At 43.5% G+C, this 18,130-nt stretch overlaps 1 protein-coding gene across 2 annotated transcripts in view; it reads right to left on the bottom strand.

Moving 5' to 3' along the window:
- ABCA1 (ATP-binding cassette, sub-family A (ABC1), member 1) overlaps positions 1 to 1,185 on the bottom strand; it is a 120,591-nt gene extending 119,406 nt beyond the window's left edge. For both annotated transcript variants that reach the window (XM_005859806.2, XM_005859804.2), the window contains exon 1: positions 905 to 1,185. The gene's annotated coding sequence lies outside the window, so the exon portion shown is untranslated. The remainder of the gene's footprint in view (positions 1 to 904) is intronic.
- Between the last annotated feature and the right edge of the window lie 16,945 nt (positions 1,186 to 18,130).

Here is an 18,130-nt window from a genome sequence, read left to right as displayed (position 1 = left end):
CAGCCCAGCCCAGGCGCGCAGCTCCCAGTTCTGCACCGCCCGCCGGGGTTACTCTCGGTCATTCCTCTGCACCATCTCGCCCCAGCTTCTCCATCCATGCCCGGTCTTAGGCTGCCCCAAGAGACTAGCAGCAAAGGGCAGGAAGACTGCGGGGGCGGGGGGCGCAGTGCAATGGGCACCCCAGCTCTAGGTTTGTGCAGGCTCTCCTTCTAAATCTTCTGTTTTTTAAAATAATAAAGCTCGTCCCGCTGCGCCAGGGACACCAGCTCTGGTGAGCGCACGGAGACTGTGAGCAGGACCCCCAAGTCAAACAAGTGAGCAGTATCACCACAGACCCCGTTTGGGACGCCTCCCGGGCAGGTTCTTAGGGAACAAGAACGCGCCATCCAGTCTGAGGGCGCACGGGGCGGACCCCCGGGTCAGAGCCCAATTCAGACCAGCTTCTTAAAGCACAGACTGGGGACCAAGTGTAGGCATTCATCCTGGTGGGCGCCCGCCGACCCGCACCCAGAGGCGTTTCTAGCCGGCCCGGGCACTTCCAAACAAAGGGAGGCGCTCGGTGCAGGACCCGTCACTGTCCCCACTCCGGCAGCAGGGCCCCCAGCAGGACCAGAAGCCCCCCAACCCACTGCCCCCGAGGTACTGCGCCCGGGTCTCCAAGCCCAGAGATGCTCCCCGGGCTCACCACAGGGCGAGCCCGGAGAGCAGCAGCGCAGCGTCTTCGGGTCGCCAGAGCTCGTCCTAGAACGACATCCCCACATTTACGGTACCCCCCGCACCATTTCAATGCAAGAGGTGGAGGGTGTGGGGGTCCGGACTAAAGTCCCCGAATCCCAGCGCATCCCAAAGCCTCCTCAGCCCCGAAACCAAACAATAACGCCTAAGTCACTGCAGAGCCTCTTACCTGTTTTCCACTTTTGTGTCTTCGTCTCTTTTCCCCACTCCCTGAAAAACCCTTCTGGAGAAGGGGGAGAGCAGGAGCAGAGCGCCCCGAGAAATGGGCTCTGGTGGCCCTAGTGCTGCGGCGACCCCTGCCTTGCCCACCCGCGCCCGGGGGAAGATGTGTCGGCTCGGCTCGGCTCGGCGGTCCCGGCCCCACTCTGTCTCCCTCGGAATTACCCGGCTTGTGCCGCGACTAGTTCCTTTTATAGATTCGGCTGCGCTGAGCACAGAGGTTACTATCGGTCAAAGCCTGTTCTCTCCCTCCCTCCCCGCCCTCTTCCCCGGCCTCTGTTTTTGTAGCTCAGTCACTCAGCAGAAAGCACGTGGAGCCGCGCCCCGCCCCTTAAACGGGCGATGTCCCGCAGCTCCCCGCAAGGATGCGGGCGAAAAGTGGGAGACGGGAGGTGCTGCGGGCATCGCCGGGTCCTCGGTCTGCGCCCCCGGACCCAGCCAGAGCCTGGCAGCCGAGGGCAAGTCGGAAATGCGGGGCCTGGGACTGCTCGGGAGACTGTCTCTCTCCTTCCCAGAGGACATGGCTTCTCTGCACTGCTTTCTTCCCCTTACTTTACTGGGCGATTGGGAACGCGAGGCTGAAAAGCCGCCCGACAACAACCCTTTAGTCCAGCGGTTCTCAACCTGTGGGTCGCGACCCCTTTGGCGGTCGAACGACCCTTTCACAGGGGTCGCCTCAGACCATCCTGCATATCAGATATTTACATTACGATTCATGACAGTAGCAATATTACAGTTATGAAGTAGCAACGAAAATAATTTTATGGTTGGGTCACAACATGAGGAACTGTATTAAAGGGCCAGAAGGTTGAGAACCACTGCTAGTCTTTCTTTCCTTTCAAATGCTTAGGGTGAGGGGGAAGATGGACAGTCCTCTGGAATTGACTATTTTATTTTTTCTACCATAAACCCTGACTTTGCTATTCAATTAGGCAACCTATTGCCTTTGGGATTCCCAGCCTGGGCCTGCCAGGTCACAGGAAAAGCCAATGGAAAGGGTCTTGCTAAACTGGGGGAGGAAGGAAGCCCACACGACAGAACCATGGGACCAGCCCCTTTTTATTTCCAACGTATTGCTCTGCTCCCAGAGATAAATACACAAGGCTTGTATTTTGGCTTCTACAGATTTGCAAAGTGCAGCTAGAGACTCCCATTGGTGTAAAATTATATAACCATCCCAGATCTCCAACTTCTTCCTCTAACTTTGGCTTTTAACAGTCAAGAGCAACGTCACCGCCCGTAACATTTGAGGGGCAGAGGCAAGATTTCAAGTGGAGGCCCACATACTTATGTCTAAATATTTAAGTCATAAATCAAACCTTAGAAGCAACCTGGAAGGGCAGGTTCACATTCAGACTCCTCACAGTTTGATCTGAGTTTTGGCAGGAACGTGGAATGCGAGAGCCTGCCCCAGACCCCTTCTCTTCCCTCTTCCAGCTCCATCATATTCCAGAAGAGCCTCCAGTATATGCATGTGGACCCCCCGCTGCACAAGCTTCCTCCCTGCATACAGTCAGTCAGGCCACAACTTGAGCTCAGGTGCATGCACCTGTGAGGAGGCCCATGCAGACCCTGGAAAGTGCACTTTGGGACCTGAAGGTCAAGGAAATGTGGGGTTCCAAAACTCTGGCGTCATGGCCCCATGGTGCTGTGGGCTGCTGACACTTAGGAAGGGATGGAGTTTGTGAAGGACCAGAGCCCAGCCTTCCGAAGCTCAGGGTGCAGGAGAGAGGTCCCTCTTGCCTGGGTGAAAGGACAATCCCGACTAAGAGGATTAGGTTCTGGGGTCACATTTGACCGAACCACATGATCCACAGCTTTCTGCCTCCATTTCTTCACCTGTAAAATGGAGAAAATATGTATTCTCTCCCTGCCTCACCGGGGTTTTCTGAAAATGAATTTTGTTCATTCAAGCTCCTTGAAAGAATGGTATTTTAAACAAAGAGGATGTTATTAGGTGACTATTAATGTCATTTTCAGGTACCAGCCCTGGCCTATAAAGTTTTCCCATGCCAAACTCATAAAACTCCAGGTCTAGCAAAAGTTAAGAGATCTCTCTGGCTAAGCCACAGTGGCTAAATAGTTGAGCATTGACATATGAACCAGAAGGTCACGGTTCAGTTCGATTCCAGATCTGGCACATGCCTGGGTTTCAGACTGGATCCCCCATGGGGGGCGTGCAGGAGGCAGCTGATCAATGATTCTCTCTCATCATTGATGTTTCTATCTCTCCCTCTCCCTTCCTCTCTGAAATAAAAATTTAAAAAAGAAAAAAAAGAAGCAATCTCTCTAACCCTCTAGATATAAAGAAAAGCTCCTGGAGGAGGTGTTACCATTTCAAGTGTGTTTTGGGGAGAGTGACTAGGTCTCCCTGATTCTCCATTCCCTATACCGTGCCCACTCACTGATCACAGCGCATAAAATTCCATCACCAAATTATTCCTTTTGGAATTTTGAAGGCTATGGTTCCCAAGAACACCCCCACTAAGAGTAATCCCTTAGATTGCTCTACCGGGGATTGAGCAACAGTAATCCTGTACAAATCACACAAAGACAGGATGCCAGAGAAAGAAGGTGAGCCCAAGAGGAAGATGAAAGCCCCAGAGAGAGGACAGCCATTGACTCTAAACACGTAAGTCAATGGTCTCAAAGCCAAACTTGATCATTTTTAACTAAGAACAATCTGCAATGTCACCTCTTCGTTGCGTATATGCACACACTGTATTGTTTGAAACCTACTTATGAATCTCATTGATTTCTACCAATAAAAGAGCCCAAGCTCCCCATGAGGCTACATGATTTGGCCAGGTGGTACAGGGACATAAGTCTGATGACATCAGCCCATACTTCGCAAGTGTGACAGATTCATATGACAAAAATACTGACTTCCAAACGTTAGAGCCTAAGAGAATGTGTCCCTGGAGAAAGTTTCCAAGTGTGAATTCTCTCCCTTGAATGTCATAGGTTGATTTGTTCCTGAGTATGCTTTCATGAACTTTCCTCCAGCTCTTTAGATTCCTGCAAACACCAACACCAAAACTCCAAGTCTCCACCCCACATGACCCTTTCCAAATAAGAAGACCCTTCTTTGTTGCTGTTTGTTGCTCTGGAGAAGCTGATTCTGTAAATGTAGCCCAGGTGGGTGGGGTTCTGTTCAGAGATGACCCTGGCATTTTCTAATCACAGAATGGCCCTTCAGGCAGCTGTGACCTTGAAGACCTTGTTAGAAGTCATGGAGCTACAGAGAAGCACGATTTATCATGCCATTGAGACCTTTAAATCAGGGATTACCTAAGGCTTTCTTGGAGATTGCTTTGATATATAATATCTGTTAACTTGTCTACATAAATGTACATATACACCTTGTTTAAAATATAAATGCTGTTCACCACAACATGTAATTTTGATTGGTATGTATTCTGTTTGGTTCCTGAAACTCTACAAAGAATAGAGCATTACAGGAAGTCAATGAAGAATAAAGAAGTAAGTGTTCTAAAAAACAACGTCAAGTTGAATCTGTTACAATTAAAAAGAGTTAATTGCAGGATTTTTTGAGCATTCCTAGAGAATGAGAGGTGCCTCAAAATAAAATAAAAAATAATAGTTAATCCTTCTTTCATATAAGGCAGAATACTAGTAAAAGCACCTACAGTCCATATTTGAGTCAGTTTAACTCCAATACATGGTTAGACACATAAATGTATCATCAAGCAATTGATGTTCAAAGTTTAAACAATGAGGAATCACCATTACTTGTGGAGTAAACCATGTATCACATAGGCTCTTAATACCTACAAACTCAATTTAATTGGACCAATGCAACCCCTTCTGTATTGCTGTGACTCCCATTTTGACATCTAAGCAAGATTCAAAACCATTACTGCTTCTGGACTTGAGTAAGATGTTTGTTCTGCTTGTCATTGGGATCAACAATTAGTCTGGACTATAGATGAATTTTTGATAGAGTCCCCTGAACTACTATCAGTGAGTTATAACTCTTTTTTTAAAGCCATCCTACCAACCTGCCTCCCTGCACGTCTTTCTTCCCTTAAGAGCCAAACTGCTGGAAAGACTTCATCTCTACTCCCTCCATTCATTCCCTCTCCAGCCCATTTCAGGCAAACTCTTGTCCCCACCACTGAGTCTGGTCTGTCCAAATTCATTAGTGACCTCCTTAAAAAGAGTCCAAGTGCATTTTTTTATCATTACAAAAAAAAAAAAACCTGCTTAATTGGTACTCTGATGACCTCCTTTAAGTGCCTAGGCCACCTGATCTCTGGTATCTGACACTCTTGACCACACCTTCCTTCCTGAAACTAGTTCGCCTGTTGCCGGAATCTGGCTCCCGCCTCTCCTGTCTCTCTGTGAATGCTCTTTTCCTGACTCCTCTTTCCTTATATACATATGTCCCCCCCCCCCCCGACACTGGTTTCCTTTTTATTTCTACGTGCTGCACGCCCATGGTCCCACTGAAACCCTGCATCACCAGCTCTCAGCTCCTGCTGAACTCCTGGATGCACACAGAGGACCCAGCAGGACCAGCAGTGTGCTAGAGTCTGGCTCGGCCCAGCTCAGAAGACCTGAATGTGTATATCTCTTCCCATCTCAGCAGTAAGTGCCTCCCCCTGTGCTACTTTAAAATCGGACAGTGGTGGGACTCTTTACCCCATTGGAAATGGACACAATCAGGGCTTCCTTTACTTTTCCTTTTTCAGAAAGCCAGTTGTTGACATTTACCAGCACCACACTGAACGGGACATTCTGCAAATAAACGCCAAGTTTATTTTTAAATCTTCCCTTTGAATCTCCCTCCTCCACCTGCATTTTAGTTTTTATTTCACTTAATGACATCATCATCCACGCACTGACTAGGGGAAAACATAGTCCTAGTTGCTTAGCTTTTCATCTCTCTGTCCCTATCCTTCTCTTCTCATTCTAAAAAGCACCAAAGGCAGGTCGATATCTCTTAAATCTGGTCCTTCATGTCCACCACCATCCCTCCCCTCCCCGTCCCTACCCCTGCCTAAGCCCAAGCCAAATGCCTGGGCTTCTGTACTGCCGTAACCTCCAAACCGCTGTTCCTGCCTGCTTTTGGTTTCTTCCCCTTCCTATTTATCTTCCCTGCACAGTGGAGTGATTTTTGCTTGCAGGGGTTGGGGGCAGAGGGGGGAGAAGGAAGCTAAGCAAACCAACACCACCCCCCCAAACTAATCAATTCTGTTTTCTCCTCAAAGCTTTCTATCATTTTCTATTGCTTACAAAGAAATGGTTCAGGGCGGGGGTGAGGGAGAGAGAATGGGCGATATCTGTAATACTATAAACAATAAAAAATATATTTAAAGGGGAAAAAAAGAAATCGTTCCTCAAAGTTCCTTAAGAAAACCTACAAAGACCTTTGCAAATATGACATTTGGAGGCCTTTGAAGACTAATTGTAGGCCCCGCATCCCTATCTCATTTCTACCCAGCCCCCCTTCCACAAACTTTCCGTGTCTCTGCTCCTATAGTTTCCCATTGCTTGGAAATCCTTCCCATCTCCACCCTGTCCTCCTGTTTAAGAGTGTGTATTGAAAGAGATGGATGGGATTAAATAACTAACGCTGTATTTTATTACTCTAGAAGCAGGAGGCAAAGGGACAGAGAAGACAAAGGACATAGAAACCACTTCCCCCGTTAGATGGAAAGTATGGGATAGAAGGTAGGTAAGAGAGAGGGAGAGAAATATCACAGATATTTTTTAGCTACTCAAATTAATAGAGAAATAATACCATCAGCTCAGATCCATTAGTAAGTGTAACAATAGATGTAAGTTTGAAAAGAAAATAATTGGACTCTGTGGATTAAAAGAAACCAAGCATTTCTTATAACAGAAGTGATGTATCTGCATTCTTCTCTCCTTATTCAGAGTGCTTTTTGACACTTGTTAAGAATTCATATTCCTGGCTGTGATTTCTGGGATGAGGGATTGTTTTGTTTCTTAGCCAGGAGCTTTCCTTCTATCCAACATATTAATAAGAGAATAAGGAGAGAGAGAGAGAGAGAGAGAGAGAGAGGAAATCCTAGAAAATGTTCCAGATTTTCCTTTTTTCTTAGGCCCTGAGCCTCTCTTTTTCTCCTTCAGCACTTTGGGGACGATTCCTTCAGAGTAGCATGGTCTTCCTTTGTGGTTCCCCTCAGGGCTCTTGTATCGGGTCTTTGCTCTGTCCTTCTACCAGTACCCTTCATGGCTTCTGCAATGTGTCTACACAGAATGCATTGCCTCCTCAAAGACTAACTGCCCAGATGCTGCGCTGTGACCACACCATGGAAGCAGGCCTTTATTTCCCTTCTTTGTTGCCATACTCCCGGTGACTGATGTCCAGTGAACTCTGAGCAATTTCTTAGCTGGGCACGTGTCCCAGAAACCGACACGTGCAGAATCACCCCTGAGTACGTACATTGGTGGAGAATGGGTTCCATTCCCAGAGGCTGGGGGCTGCCCACAGAGCTGACCCTAATGCTGATTTCCTCTTGATTGACTCCACTACCCAGCAGAGCTCAGCAGGAAGTCCCTACATCTGTCTACTTACCACTGGGAGTGGGCCGCCCTGGACACACTACTAGGAAGGGAAAAGAAAGCTAAAGTGAGGGTCTAGTCCTAAGACAGGGGTCCTCAAACTTTTTAAACTGGGGGCCAGTTCACTGTCCCTCAGACCGTTGGAGGGCCGGACTATAGTTTTAAAAAAAACTATGAACAAATTCCTATGCACACCGCACATATCTTATTTTGAAGTAAAAAAACAAAACGGGAACAAATACAATATTGTATTTGTTCCCGTTTTGTTTTTTTACTTCAAAATAAGATATGTGCGGTGTGCATAGGAATTTGTTCATAGTTTTTTTTATTTTTTTTAAAAAATAAAAAAAACTATGAACAAATTCCTATGCACACCGCACATATCTTATTTTGAAGTAAAAAAACAAAACGGGAACAAATACAATATTTGTATTTGCATGTGGCCCGTGGGCCATAGTTTGAGGACCCCTGTCCTAAGACATCTAAGGAAGTAAAATCAGAGGTAAAAGAAAGAGGGAAATGATATAAAAATGAAGATCACAAAAACTGAGGGTGCCAGTGGTATGTGAATTGGCCCAACATTCTGCTGGGCAACTTAGCAATATGCATTAAGAGGCTTTTACCTGGAGGAATTTATGCTAAGGAAAGATACAAATATGTGGTCAATGATTTATGTTCAAGATGTTTGTCACTATGTTATCTGCAAAAGTGAACATTTAAAAAATACTTAATCATCAAACAGTATGAAAATTCTAAAGTAAACTGATAAATTCACATAACAAAATTCTATGTGGTCATTAAAAATAAAAATAATATTTTTAAAGGTAGTGATATGGGAAACTGCTTATGATAAATGTTAATTGAAAAAGCAAAGCTATAGTTATATGTATATATGATTTCTATTTGGTAAAAATAATTAGTAGTATATTTCTACTCTTTGTAACTGAATGTATGTGCATAGGAAAGAATGAAAAGAATCCCATCTAAAGTTAACAGCTACTTTTTTTTGTGGATGGTGGGATTCAAAGCATATTTTTATGCATGTCTGTGTTTTGCAAAATTTCTGGGATAAACATATGCTATTTTTTAGCTAAAAAAAATGGCATTCAGAACAAAGTTTGTAGATAAGCAGTGGGAGGAGGTAACTTACAACTGCAGAAAGGCAAACCATAAATTACCACATGGAAACAGTAAACCCTAACATATTTTAGAAGAATGTATACACAGTAATGAAAAACAGAAGAGAATGTGGAGAGATGAAAATGATTAAGACAACTAGAACTTTTGGGTAAGTTTATAAACTTAAAAAATAAAATGAAAGGATTTTTAACCAATCCTAGGGTCCACTGCTAAGTGAAAATTCCTTATTTATGTAATGTAGCTGTGTGTCCTCAGACATGTCACCTAACCTCTCTGGACCTCAGTTTACTCATCTATCAAATGGAGGCAATAATAGAATCTACCTTATGAGTATTAAACGAATTAGTACACGTGAAGTGCTTTTACTGTGCCTCGCATAAAGTAAGTGCTCAACAAATGACAGCTATTGTTATTATTACAATTTATTATCATTACTATTACTACCCCAAACAACAATATAACTGTTCCTCAATGCCCAATAATAACTTAATAAATATGGCTTCTTTCCAAAATTCCAATCTGTGGATTTTTAAATTGATATTTTCAATTTGATTAACCAATATAACTACTTCATCAACTTGGAGTTCAAATACAAATATGGCCATATCTCTTTTTAATCTTTTATTTAACTACTCAAATCCCCACTTGCCTATTAGCAGGAAGTCCAATATCTCTTTCTTGAGATTTCTCCTCCCTAGAATTGCTTAAGAGCCCTGGGGGCTTCCACAGAGAGCTAGAAAGGCTGGTGAGGCTCTAATTCTTACAACCAGTTGCTCTGTCACTTGCACACGCAATACCACTGAAGACGTGCCTCAAAGTTCACCACAGGAATTATGTCCTGACCTTGGAACAGCCTTCACCGTACCCTTCTTTTGGACTCCAGTGTTTATGCTCTTTAGTTTTTATCAGAATTTGCACACTGGCAGCCCGTGGTCGCATCCAGCTTTCTTGACTCATCGTTTGGGTTAAAGTATATTGGAATTTTATTTGAAATAGTTGACAATATTGGAAATATCACACAAAAATCTTTATTTCTTGCTTCTATTGGAAAGACAGGGGGACCTGACCACAGGAGGCCTATTTCTACAGAGTAACAATTATCTGACATGAAAAGAAATTCTCTCCAGATGGAATATGCCATTTGCATTTTGTCCCAGTCTCCATGAATACCTGTTTTTCTTAGACAGCCTGACTTACCTAAGTGTTGGTGAGATTTAAACCTAGCCGAGTCCTTTTACGATACAGTTGAACTCTCATCTCTGCATTCATAAGAATCGCATCCTTCCTTAAAGATAGTAACCCTGAGTTACTACTTTTGCTAGTTTGCTTTGTTGTTGTTGTTGTTGTTGTTGTTGTTAATCCTCACCCAAAAATATTTTTCCATTGATTTTTAGGGAGAATGGAACAGAGAAGGAAAGACAGAGAGAAACATCAATGTGAAAGAAACACATCGATTGGTTGCCTCCTGCACAAGCTCTGACCAGGGCCCAGGCTGCGGGGGAGCCTACAACCAAGGAAGGTGTCGTTGACCAGAATTGAACCCGGGACCCTTTGGTGCGCAGGCCGACACTCTATCTACTGAGGCAAACTGGCGCTAGGGCCTACTTTTGCTAGTTTGAATTTGATTTTTTTTTAAGGCATGCCATTATGATTGGAACTGAACACAACTTGAGTCACAAAGCAACAAAAGGCATTACCTCCTCTAATAAAAGCAATACCAAGTCCTCAAAAAGTCACCCTTCACTGGTACCAAAGGCCAAGTAAAACCAGCAGGGAAGAGTCAAAGGGGTCAAAAGCAACACTCTCTTTTGGTAACTAAAAAGGAGACCACAGAATATATCCAAACCCCTAAGAGCCCAGAGTTTGATCCAGGACTGCTTGTTTATTAAATTAAACCATAGAGATAAACAAACGAAGGAAGCAAGACTTAACAAACAGGCAGCACTCCACTGGGGGTGGGCAAGAAGGCAAAGCTGGAGAAGAGATGGACCAGAAACACATGTGGGCAGCTGGGAAGACAAAAGCATTCCCAAATGAACCTCCAGTGTTTGTGAGAGAATTTTGAATGACCTAAGATTCAATGAGATCATAGCAATTATTTCTTCTGCAGACAATTAGTTTGTCACCTCATATTTCTATGAAATTACCAGTGTGTCATATAAAATATGATACAATGAAATCTAACTTTGCAGTTTCACACTCTCGTTTACTTAAACCCATGCAAAGGCAAACAGAAATGTGAGACTGAGACTTCAAGGAAACTGTAGAGTCATAGTAATTTGATTCTAAAAACAGATGCTTGACAAGAAGTTATATTTAAATCAACCATCAAATCTATCAGGACATAATTTCTAAATTTAGTAATAGATAACCTTTCTAGTTTATCCTCCCAATCACCTAGGCATTTAATCATAATTTATGCTAAACAAGACACATTCTTTTATTTTTTTAACCCTATAAACACCTTGAGGTTATATTTCTTTGGCCCAAGAGTTACATTTTAAATATCAAAGACAACTCCTCAAAAATGAGGAAGTGTTAGTAACCCACACATATTGGAGGTGAAAAGTTAAACAGTGGAAATAATATTGCTGGTGTCAGCAGTCCTAGAAATACACAGCTAAATGCTCTTTTTTATAATATATTTGTGCAAGATACTTTTGGGGTATGCCTGACATTTGAATAATGCTTTGACTTGAGAAAATTTTTGTATGGTCTAAAACCCAAACCTTCAAACTTTGCATGTTTTTTTAATAAATTTTTAAAATATATAAATAATACATGTTCATAATCAAATGTTCACATTATAACAAAGGTATTTACAAAAAAGAGTATGAAAAAGTATAAAGAGGAAAAGCCCACTACCGAGAGATTACTTCTTTCAATGTGTCTGATGTACATTCTTCCAGAATTTTTTTCTATAAATCAATATATATATTTAGACATATACTTCCCATTTCTAAAAACAACTGCATACCATATATGTTATTTGTAAACTGTTATTTCACTAAATATTATGGACAATTTTCCATGTAAACAAGTATAGATTTATGTCATTTTAAATACATGTATAATATATTCCATTGTACATATATGTATCATCGCTTGAAACCAAATCCTCATAGAGCAGCGGTTCTCAACCTGTGGGTCTCGACCCCTTTGGGGGTCGAAGGACCCTTTCACAGAGGTCGCCTAAGACCATCGGAAAACACATATATAATTACATATTGTTTTTGTGATTAATCACTATGCTTTAATTATGTTCAATTTGTAACAATGAAATTGGGGGTCACCACAACATGAGGAACTGTATTAAAGGGTCGCGGCATTAGGAAGGTTGAGAACCACTGCCATAGAGAGATGTGTAGTTTGTATCTCTTTCTAATACCATAATAGTTATACCATCAACATCTTCATACTATCTTTGCTCACATGCCCCAAAATTCCTTAGAATGAGTGATTTTTTTAAAATTGGTATTGTTAAGTAATAGAATAGACATACTTTGCATTTTGATATATATAGCTAACTTCCTTGGCACCAATGTATAAACAGGGTATGAAAATGCCTAGGGTTTTGTTGTTGTTCTTTTTAACTTTCATAGAGTGAAATTTACTTTTTTTCCTTTTGGTATAAAGTTCTCTGAATCTCAACACATATGGATTTGTTACCATCACCATAATCAGGATACAGAACAGTTTCAAGGCCCCCAAATCTTCCTCATTCTATTTCTTCCCCCTACTTCTAAACCCTTGGCAACCACTAATCTATTCTGTTTCTATAATTTTTTGTCTTTTCAAGAATATCAAATCAATAGGGGCAGAAATAGAAACTTAGGGACTATTAGTTATAAGATATTAATAAGAAATATTAATCATCCTCTGTTAACCATGATTGTTTTGTTCTGATTAAAGAAAACACAGTCTAACCGGCTGGGAGTTGTATGTGGGACCTACGAGCTCACCTAGAAATGCTGCCCATCTTCCAGATCTGGGAGCTGCTTATTATCATGGAAAGATTATCAGCCTGGCTGCAGAAAGGAAACAATTGAGTCCCCCTGCCCTTTGCAAACCCCCAGGGTTTCATGATTGGCCCTAAAAATAAGGGTGTGACTTGTACATATGATTTATCATCAACAGCATCGTCTTTAGATTGGTGGTTTAATTCATGTTAGTATCACCTCATCATCAAATAGTCAAATATATACTAGTATAACGTGTCAACAACCTTATGCAGATCAGTCAAAATAAGAGAAAGGATTGAGAAAAATGATTAGGATAATCAGAGTGAAAAATAAAGCCTTTACATAGCTTGAAGGCAGAATCTCTGAATGCCCATAATTATCTCAGGATGGTAACACCTGCTTTAGGCATTTTTTTCCAGTAAACATTTCTGGAGGGCCAGCTATGTGCCACACACTGTGCCAGGTGCTACCATGCTTTGAAGGAGCTCACAGCTTAGTGAGGTGACGGAGAGACAGAGCAATTACAGTATTACCTGAAACAGCTATGGTGAACGAAGAGCCAAGGGATGGGGAAGCACAAAGGAGCAAGAACCCAGTCTGCAAGGTCTGAGAAGATAACATTCACACTGACTCTAAAAACCAAAGGATTTCTCCAAACTTTGATGCATGAAGAGCTTTCAAGGAAGGGAATGTAAAGGCATAAAAGCATGGGAGTTGAGTAAACCAAGATGGATGGCTGGAGTCCAGGAACATTACTCAGTAAGGGATGGCAGCATACAAGGTAGAAGGTTGGCCAGGCCACCTGGGGAAGGGCAGAGAGCCATGCCAGAGGCTTGGATTCACTGTGGTCCCTCTGTTCTTTCATTTCCCAACCCCTCCATTCTGTTTTACTGAGGTATAACTGACATATAGCACTGTAGAAATTTAAGGTGTACAGCACAATGTGTACTTGGAACATAGCTGGTAGTCAGCATTCAATAAATATTAGTATTGTTATTTGATTGTATTAGATTGGCATATTCAGAACTTTTTAATATGCTTTAACACATTTCTTTTCCATCATGTACTTTCCAATTGACCCTGAGATTAGACCACATATGATTTTTGTTTTCTTTCAATAGCCCTGCTGGGTGAACCCTCCCCATTCTCCACTCTCCACAATAAGTTTAATGAACCTCCATCATCTCACATAGATTTTTTTGTTGCTGTTGTTAGTCCTTTCCTAAGGATATTTTTTCCATTGACTTTTTTAGAAAGAGTGGAAGGGAGGGGGATTGTTATTTGATTGTATTAGATTGGCATATTCAGAACTTTTTAATATGCTTTAACACATTTCTTTTCCATCATGTACTTTCCAATTGACCCTAAGATTAGACCACATATGATTTTTGTTTTCTTTCAATAGCCCTGCTGGGTGAACCCTCCCCATTCTCCACTCTCCACAATAAGTTTAATGAACCTCCATCATCTCACATAGATTTTTTTGTTGTTGTTGTTAATCCTTTCCTAAAGATATTTTTTCCATTGACTTTTTTAGAAAGAGTGGGAGGGGAAAAGAGAGAGAGAAATAGCGATGTGAGAGAGACACATCAACTGGTTGCCTCCCTCACGCACCCCAACTGGGGCCCTGGATTGAGTCTGAAACCGAGATATGTGCCCTTGACCAGAATTGAAACCAAGACCCTTCAGTCGCAGGTTGATGCTCTAATAACCAAACCAGTTAGGCCCTAACTGTTAGGGCATAGATTTTTTAAAATTTTTTTTTCCTTATGTCTCCTCCACTTCTGACTTGGCCTAAAATATGCTTATAGTTGATGCTCCTTTCTCCACTTGCCATGTGGAGGGAAACATCCTTGCTCTTGAAGCAGTACAGTGATTAAGTGTGAACACTGAAATCAAATGGTCTGGTTTCAAATCCCAGCCTTGACCCTTCAGGGGCTGAGTGACCTTGGCCAAGTTATTTACCATCTCTGAGCCTTGGTTTTCTCATTTATAAAGTGAGGATAATAGTATCTGCCCCACAGATTTGTGGTGAGGATCAGTGAGTTACTATATGTAAAAGAACTTGGAACATAGCTGATAGTCAGCATTCAATAAATATTAGATATATTGTTATTAGATTGTAATTGCATAGAAATTATTAATATGCTTTACAACATTTCTTTCCCATCATGTAGTTTCCCACTGACCCAGAGATTACACCACATGTATTTTTGTTTTCTTTCAATAGCCCCGATGGGTGACCCCTCCCCACTCTCCACTCCCTCCACCCTCAGAAACATCAGACCTTAAAAATTACTTCTGAAGCAGAGCACCAATTGCTATTGTCAGATCGGCCTTGTGTGATCACTGTCTAGCCAGGTTGCTCATCAGAAATAAATGGACAGTTCACAGCCAGCTAAGCTGTGTCCCCAGAGCATGGCCTGGGCGGGGAGGGGCCACTGACTTGGAGAAATCGCAGCTTGGGCTCCCAGGTTACGGATGGCACTGTGGAAATGGACTTTCTACCCTCAAAAGCAGGGGCCACCGTGATATCACACCTCCACGGGAGGCGTTCCATTTAACTTTCTGAAACAGCAACCTGCCAAGTCTGTGGGGAATAAAATAATAAGAAGGTGTCAGGTATAAAGCATGGGAGAGAAATGAGAGGCCAGACAGGAAATAAGCAGACAGCTACAAGACCTACTTTTGAGTTTGCTCCAAACTAACCACAAATGGGTGCAGTTAGTTGCCAGTTTGACAAATTTGTCTTCCCTGCTTAAATTTCTGATCAAGAACTCAACAAAGGTATGGTGGTTTGAGGACAATAAAAGATCTGTGTAAGAGTTGTCTCTGAAAGGGCGAGGGCTATGCCCTCCATCTTACCCTGTGTCCTCCATTTGGGGGCAGCCATGTGCTTGGCAAGGAGCTTCTTCCCAGAAGTCTAAGCCTCTGCTAGCCACACCCAGGAACAAGACACTTGCGCCTGGCCAATCGGCAGGGCCCACAGTCCCCTCTCCTACCCTGACTCCACCCCCCTATAAAACTCCTCTTCACGCCAGGCTAGGCCTCTCTCTGCTTCCTGCCGCTGCGTCTGCGAGGTGGGTAGCCGAGCTAGCTCGATTAAAGGACTCTCTGCTTTTGCATCGGACTTGGCTGGCTCCCTGATGGTCTAATGGGGATCTTGAAATCTGGGCATAACAGTCTCTTAAGATAAAGCCCCAAAGCAGACACTCATGCAAACACTGTGACTGACCCTGCCCTTCAACTCCGCAGTGTCTGGTGGTAACCTGGCATTTTGTCTGGGAGCACTCTAAGAGAAAGAGGACCCTAGGCCACAGCCACCTTCTGAACTCCAAGGCAGGAGCCATATGAGGGGACATTCGCTGGGCTTCTGTGTGTCCAACAACACTTTCTGGAGAAAGAACTCTGGTTATCATAATGTTATAGTAATAAGTTTAGTTAGTATAAGATAGTATAATCAAATTTCATTTTTTTATTAGAGTGAATTTTAAACTTTACTTAGAAGAGGAACTTTATTTGTGTGTGTGTGTGAGACCCTGATAAGTACCTTGTAACCCCCTGTGTGTATATCCTGATAAGCCCAGAAGGCCCCCGGAGCACACTGATATGAGACACTGAAGACGCCCAGCTTCAAGGATTTAAGGAGAGCAAATCTGCTGCAGTTCAGACGCTTGTCTGCCCTCCACAGACAGGACGCTCTCCTCCCCCCTGGAAACTGCCAAACTGCGAAACTGCCATTCTTGCTCTGCCTGAGCCCAAACTGCTAGAGGCCTCTCTTCGAGTCAAGAAAATGAGCTCCTTGCCACGGCGTATTTTGATGACCTCCGTGTGTCTCCTCTGTCAGCGAGTGTCTCCGGGTAAATAACTTGGCCTGCCAAGGACTGAAACCCATCAGCTCTCTGGTAAATAAACCTGTGTAATTTCTTGCATTGTTTATCTCCTGTCTCTCTCTCTCCTTAGTTTTTGGTTAAGCTCGGCCATATTAATTAATAGTAAGTACACTTTGGTGTCTGTATTGGTATATCCAAATGAGGCCCTCTGGGTCACCTGTGCATACGTTCCATAGATAATTGGGACATTTAACATTAAAAAGAACCTCAGCTTTCATCTTGCCCAATGAGGTCATTGTAAGATGAAAAAAACCTGAGGCACAGAAAAGTCAAGTGACTTTCCCAAGGTTCTTGTTGGTGACAGAGCTAGAGCCCAGGTTAATTGAATGCCAGGATTTTTGCTTAAATCATGTGGATGCCAGCAAGCTTACAGCAATCATATAGCTGAAAATAGCCCAGGTCTCACTTGCCTGGGAGCACAAAGTGGGTCACATGAGCAAAGTCTCCTAAACTTGGTCAGCTCTGTGCCTCTACCTACTCGTTCAGGAACTGGTTTCTGCCCCAAACTTTTCCTTACCCAGGGTCTTCTGCTTCATCCTATTCAGGGACGGTCTGCAGCCTACCAGCCTCTTACGGGAGATCCACGGCCCTGCCCTGGGTCTTCCCTGATGCTCCACTGAGTTCTGCACATTTTGCAGACCCATCTCTGACCCAGAACTGTGGGAAACCGCCTATTGTCTTCACTGGCAGAGAAGTGTAGACAAAGAACCTGGAAGGCTGGTGACCTTTGAAGCCCTAGCAAAGGTCAGAGCTGTGCACCCATTGTTAGTTCAGACAATGGTAGCTGAAGCAACTTCCCCATTTATTATTATGTAAATCCTTGCTGATGGGCTAGTCTGCCTGTTCCTGGAAATTGCCTGCCTAAGGGCTATGGGTGTATCCCAAACCAATAAACGGTTGGCTCGGCCTGAGCACCAGTGGAAGTCCTTCCTCTTGAGTTGGATTTACCCGCCTGGCCCCCCAATATTTCCAAATTATCTCTTGTCTCTTCTCTTTCATTTGTGTGCGGCTCCTCTTCCAGTTCCTGAACCCTGAACCACATGGGACGTGGGGCCAAGGTGGGAAAGGAGAGCATGGGGCATGCCTCACTCATTGTGTGCTGCCTTGAGCCACCTCGGTCCCAAAGCAGGACTGTGTGTACCTTAAGCTTTCTGTCTCTTTCACGAACACAAACTCTGTTACTTGCCCTGGCACCCTTCCCACAGGAGCACCCAATGGTGAGGACAAAGTGAGGGAAAAGGTTGAGGGGATTAGCTAGACCAACGGTCGCCAACCAGTGGTCCGTTGACCACTGGTGGTCCATGAAGTCCGAAAGGTTGGCAACCGCTGACCTAGACCATGCTTGCCTTCCTGTCCTTCCATGGTCTTTATCTCCCCTCACACCAGCCCAGATGCCTCTCCACCAAAAAAACAAAACAAATAAAACCCCAGGAGCAACAACCTCTTACACATCCCTCATTAATCACCCAAAAAACAAAAGGTGTCATGTGTATGTGTTTCAACTTGTACAAAGAAGTGTTATGCCCAGATTTCAGGATCCCCAAGAAACCACACCAGGGAGCCAGCCAGGTCCGATGCAAAAGCATAAGAGTCTTTATTCGAGCTAGCTCGGCTCCCCCACCTCGC

The sequence above is a fragment of the Myotis brandtii genome, unplaced genomic scaffold (genome assembly GCF_000412655.1).
Source record: "Myotis brandtii unplaced genomic scaffold, ASM41265v1 scaffold13, whole genome shotgun sequence".
Taxonomy (NCBI): Eukaryota; Metazoa; Chordata; class Mammalia; order Chiroptera; family Vespertilionidae; genus Myotis; species Myotis brandtii.
The sequence above is the reverse complement of the archived record's forward strand: the minus strand, read 5'-3'. Positions and strand labels throughout refer to the sequence as shown.